The 6178-nt window shown below is 47.5% G+C and overlaps 1 pseudogene; it reads right to left on the minus strand.

Annotated features, from left to right (window-relative positions):
* Positions 1–3016: 3016 nt before the first annotated feature.
* Positions 3017–5258, minus strand: LOC116253517 (salt tolerance receptor-like cytoplasmic kinase 1; annotated as a pseudogene).
* Between the last annotated feature and the right edge of the window lie 920 nt (positions 5259–6178).

The raw sequence follows: 6178 nt of genomic DNA on the forward strand, positions 1-6178 counted from the left end.
TCCTATTAAGGATGGCAAAGGGCCAAATTTCCCAGCTTTGGGGTTGGAATCCAATTTCATACAGCTCAAAGTGACAAAACCCTCGTTCTAGGTCCCCCCATGTATACTCTCCGCTTTGAACTTATCTTTCTCTCAACATTATTGCTACTAGCAAGTTCTTTACTTTCATTTTGTTGGTGTATTATTATACGTGGTAGTTACCTAGAAGCCGTAAAACCCCGTGGCTAGTGCCTATAGGAATCGAATTGACGACCAGCTTTTTACCAGCCCGCTTACCCGATCAGTTATGCTAAGGCCGTCAAGGCTAAAGTGTGACGATGAAAAATCACATATCACATGTGCAACAGGTAACACAGAGAAAACTTTTTAGGAAGAGGAAACCAGATTTGTTGGTAAGGTATTAACTGTTGCTGCTAGCCACTGTGGTAGGCCTGGAAACTATTAAAGATGAATCTTTTAGCACAGTAGAAGTCTGCTCCTACAAGCTGTCGAACCGCCGGTGCCCAATGCAGAGGATCCAATATTTCCGCATTCTTCAATACCTCAGTTGATTGAACTTGTTTGTAGAAGTTACATTTGAATTGGCTAGCCTGTAAACCAAGTTCCAAATTCAATCTGAATCAAGCTAAACCCGATTGATCAAATCTGAGTTTTATTTGATGCTGAGATACGGATGTGGAAACAAACGGCAGATTGGTCTATTTTTACCCCCAGTTCAAGGTGGGCAACGGCCACACAAGAATCAATTTTGAACGGGTTCCGTTTTCCCCCTCTCCTCTTCGATCCCGCCTCTTGAAATTCAGTAAAAAGAAATTGTTGTTTTTCCTGCAAAGTTGCTAAAAAAAACTGTTGTATCTGACCACTTTGTGCTGGCTCTCACTATTGCTCTACCATATATAATTAAGAGTTCTGCCATATGGTGTGCTCATTTTGAAAATCAAACACCCAAATGCTGATCCGCCCACATGTTAGCCCGTTGTCTATTCCTAACTCTTTCCATCTTCTTTTAATTGTTCCTTAAATTCTTCTACCTGTCACTCTGTCAGACCCACCCCTTCTAAATGAGAGTGAAACTGAAGAGAGAAAGCAGTACTAACATCGCCGCCTCTTTCATGAAATTTAAAAACTAATGCTTAGATAGTAATATAATTAGCTAAAGTCAGTGGATCTCTCTCTCTCTCTCTCTCTCTGTCCCCTGCATCTCAAAATGTCTTTTTTGTGTGGGGGTGTGTGCGTATATAGATACCAACAAAGAAAGGAAGACTACAATTTTGGTTGTCCGGCCGATTTGGTCGAATTTCAGCCAATTTAGTGAAATCTTATTCCATCAATGAATTTGGACAGCTAAAATCTTTAGCTTACAGAAAGAAAAAAAACCTTCAGTAAACTGATGCATAGATCTGCAACAATCTAAAATCATTGATTTTCAATCTTCATAAAGGGCAATCTGTGGGTAGTGATCCTTTTCCAGACCAACAAATTTAGAGTTTCTTTTGTGAAGTCAGATTTGGGAAACTACTTCGAATCTGCCATAAACAAAGGATTGCCAAATCCATGATTCAATGGCAATCCACCTTTGCCATGGATTTCTAGAGATAAGTTGTGATTGCCACAGAAAAAAGCAATGCGGATGGTGTAACCATGGCGGCCGTTCTGCTGCATAGTTATTAACAACTCTGCACTTATTATCCAGCCTGTGTATATTAATGGCTGCGTCTGCGGTAGCGGCTGGTCTTGCTGGAGTCTTGATTCCAACGCATTAATTCGTAGTTCGTATGCGTCTTATAACCTTGACTGCATAAACTTCTGTCAAGCTTCACTTTTTTTCTTTTCCTCTGCTGTTCGAAATTGTTGAAACCTTTCTGTCCTGCGCTGGATGCAGCCTTAATTTAATGGCTGCCGTTTTTGTTTCTCTCTTTCCGTCTCTTCATTCTCCACCATCCGTTGAACTTACCGTCCTTCGCATATTAATACACATGCAAAATATATAATGCATCATAATTTCAGTAGCGACTAAGATCATTGACAAAGAACACCTTCTTCCCTTTTCTCCTTTCTCTTTTAGTTTTTGGTCAACTACTGAACTCTCAACAATATTCAATTTAAACTTTTTTTAAGTTCAACGATCTACTTCTTGTTGGCAGCGCGGAGAACCTTACCAAAGAGCCTCAATCAGAGATTTTTTTCAATTCCCATCCCAAAAAAGCAAAAAAAAATAGTCCATACTTTACAAAAAAATCTGAATCTTCTTGGGTACTATAACGCTAGCGGTCCAAGTCATAATCATGTGATGCTCAATCACTAACTCGACGAGAAAAAGAGAGAGAGTGGGAGACGTGAGAGCATGTCATCCACACGAATGTGAGTAATTGACTTAAAAGACGTGAGAGCGGCTTTTCTTTGGCAGCCACGTCTCCAAATTACAGCACCATTAAGTCATTAATCACGCACGAATAGCCTTTCACATTCCTCAATTCTTTTCGAACCTCATTGGCTTTCTCGATCGGAGAGAACACAACTTACATGAACTAGTTTGCAGCTTAACAACATGAAAAGATAATTCAGAAGCAACCGCTTAGAGAACGGGTCGTCGGTGAAATTTTTTCCGGCCTCGTCGAAGGTTCGGAACCTCCCGCCGGCGGGACGTCAGGGACCTACAAACGCCAAAGATAAAAAGAAACAAGCGAAAGGAAGAATGAATGACAAATTGCCACGTTGAAAAAGAGGCAGTCAAACAACGACGCCATCATTTCCCCCGGTACCTTCGTCATTGTTTTCATGAATCAAAGTTTTCTTGACCGCGTCAATGACGACTCTACCCTTCGTTGGGAGGCAGAATTACTGAAAATGGGCCCGCTTTCGCTCTCACGACAGTCTTTCGCCGTGACAGGAGGGGCGAGAGCCCCATCGTAATTTGTACTACGAACGTCGGCAATTGGACTGGATATCAATGAGCCACCGGGAAGTAGTGAAGGACCCCGTGTCGTGACATTTTATATGAATTTATACATCTATATACATAATTCATATATTATTTTCTATATCAACGATGACGTGATCGCCTTCTTGATAAAACAAAGTCCACATAGGAACCAAATACCTTTTTCCCCGAATTTGACAAAATGCCCAAATCACTGTTGCAAATTTCTTCAGGAAGGACGGAAACACCCCCACCTTTTTTTCCGGCGGCCGGACACCAATCCGGCAGATTTTCCGTCAATCACCCGCAGGAGGACACAGATGTCATTTTCGCTCCAAAGAATGGCAAAAAGGTAAAAGAGGAGGAGAAGGAGGGGGGAAGGGTTAGGGAGGGTCCACTCGTTCCGGTTGCGCCCCGTCATCGCTCGACGCCTTCTCCCTTGAGCGCGTCTCCGCAGAGCTTTCCGGCGACGGAGACGGCTACCCTTTCGGCGAAGACGGCGAGGATGTCGGCAATGGATGGCCTGAGGGCGAGCTGTTCCCCGAGGCAGGAGGCGGCAACGGACGCGACGGCCAGCGCCTCGTCGGCGTCGAACCGGCCCGCGAGCCTGGGGTCGACGAAGTCGGGGGCCCGGGAGGGGTCCCGCACGAGGTCGGCGGCGAAGCAGGTGAGGAGCTGCTCCTTCTCGGAGCAGAAGGCCTCGACGCCGGTGAGGAGCTCGAGCAGGAGGACGCCGAAGCTGTAGACGTCGTTCTTCTTGGAGACGATGCCGGTGCGCAAGTAGTGGGGGTCGACGTAGCCGGGGGAGCCCATGACGGGGGAGACGGAGGAGGGGAGGACGGCGGAGGAGAAGCCCATGCGGGCGAAGCCGAAGTCGCAGAGCTTGGGAACGAGGCGGCGGTCGAGCAGCACGTTGGAGGCCTTGACATCGCAGTGGACGATGGGCATCTCGCAGCGGTCGTGGAGGTACTCCAGCGCCCGCGCCACCCCGAACGCGATCGACGTCCGCTGCTGCCACGTCAGCACCGCTTTCTCTCCCTCTTCCTCCTCGTGCAGCTTCTCGTGCAGGCTCCCGTTGGACACCATCTCGAACAGCAGCACTCCCTCCTCTGCTTCAATCAGACAAGGAAGAAGGACGAAGGCGTCAGAAAGACCGAACTGCCCCCTCGCCGTCCCCAACGAAGGCGACGGCAACACGACACTCCTCGAGTGAAGAAAGAGAAGCAGAGGAAGCACTCAACACTCCTGTAGTGAACAGAAAGAAGCAGAGGGAGCAAGAGAGAGAGAGAGAGCTGGGGACGGCGAACCTTTTTCGTCGCAGTAACCGAGGAGCTTGACGATGTTCTCATGGTGGAGGCGGAGGAGGACGTCCAGCTCCTGGCGGAACACCCTGTTGAGGCGCTCGCTGTTGTTGTGGATCTTGAGAGCGCCGAGCGGCCTGCCGGGGCCGGGCAGGCGGGCGAGGTAGACGATGCTGAAGCCGCCCCGCCCGATGACGGACGCGAAGTTACCCGTCATCCTCTCCACCTCCTCCCATCTCAGCTTCTTCACTACCGAGCCCCCTAATTTTCCCCACTCCTCTTCCGCCGTTTGCCCTTCTTCCTTCTTCTTCTTCGTCTTCGTTCTCATCTTCTTCTCGTTGACCTTCTGCTTCTCTTCGTCGACGCCCATGGTGATTCCCTTCCACTGCTTGTTCCCCCTGAGACGACCGAAGCAGATGGCCATGAGGGCAGCGATGACGAGGGTGCCGAGGGAGAAGGCTAGGACTAGCAGAAGCACCTTCCTCTTGGCTACTCTTCCCTCGCTCTGTGACAATGGTCCGTCCCCGTTGGAGGCGAGAGAGTGAGGGATGACAGAGAGGAAAAGGAACGCCCAACTCGAGAAATAGATGGCGATGATGGCCCGTGGGAGGCCCATCCACAGAGAGAGAGTCGTTCTATATCAAAGAAAAGGTGGGGAGGGGAATTGACGATTGATTGATTTGGAGAGTTTGGTCGTGAGTCCTTGCAGAGGGAAGGAGGGAAGAGGGAGGGTCCTTCCTCCAATTCAAAGCTCCAACTCACCAAAGACGTTTGACTACGGGTGCAGGCGTCTTCCCTAAGGTCTAAGGGAAGGTGAGTTAATGGCGTATATGTATGCACGTACGTGCACTGTATTTGTATGATGATGATGATGGTGATGAAGACGGGGGGCCGATGGGCCCTTCCGGTGATTTTCGTTTTCTGATGGAAATGGGCCGTGCCACCATTCAATGTGGCCGTGATCCTTCGCTGGCTCTCTCTCTCTTCTCTTTTACCTCCTTCCCCCTTTATTTCACGAGAGACAGAAAGAGAGAGGGGCTTCCTCTCCTTGTGACTGAAAAAATAGTTGGCATCTCCCCTTTTTCATATAACAATTATGAATCGTCACAATAATGGAGTCTCTCTCTCTCTCTCTCTCTCTCACTCTTATTCTCACTCTCACGCATGTTTTTGTTTTGTATGCTGACTTCTTCTGCCCCACAGGGAAGAGAGTGTGTGTTCTTCCGTGTGAAATCAAAGAAAAAAAAAGGGAGAAATTCCGGATCCTGATTGAGAGAAACTGATTTCCCCGGTCTGATTATTCTTCTCGTTGATTTAGTCTTCCAGGGGCAGCATTATGATTATAAGAACTATAATTATTTTGGTTGCATGCCGCGTTTCTGTACCGTTTCTTCCCTTTCTGCAGAACTGCATTACTGCGCTTACTAGATCTCTGCTAAAAAGTTTTCAGGCCTTGGTAATTTCCCTTCTGTCTATGCCCTCGAAGCTAAAGCATCACTGCCATGAGGTTGCCTTTGGGCTCTGGAAGATCTTCAGTTTGTCCATCTTAAACTCACGAATTTGGTAGAACCGCGGTGGTGAAACAATGGAATCTGCTTCTCTTGGGAGGCGGGCAAAGGGTGATGGCGGTGGCTTCCTTGTTGGAAGACCATTTCAGATGATGACAGAAATTAAGGGTCAATGATCCACCGACTTGGCTCCCTTTAGTCTCAGATCCATGTGGTTCAACGCACGTTGTAGTGACCCAAACACCAAAACTTGACGCACCGCCTGCTTCTCTTCCTTTCTCCTTTCTTTTTGAAGCATTAATTTCAACTAGAAGAAAATTTGTTGTTTTATTTACTCCAACATATACGTTACCTGTAGAGTTTTGTTTCGGCAAGTTGGCATGACAAAATAATCTTCCGCGAAGTTCGTTTGTGTGAGATTCACATCTACGTTGAAAAGATGACCTCCT

The sequence above is a fragment of the Nymphaea colorata genome, chromosome 4 (assembly GCF_008831285.2).
Source record: "Nymphaea colorata isolate Beijing-Zhang1983 chromosome 4, ASM883128v2, whole genome shotgun sequence".
Classification (NCBI taxonomy): Eukaryota; Viridiplantae; Streptophyta; class Magnoliopsida; order Nymphaeales; family Nymphaeaceae; genus Nymphaea; species Nymphaea colorata.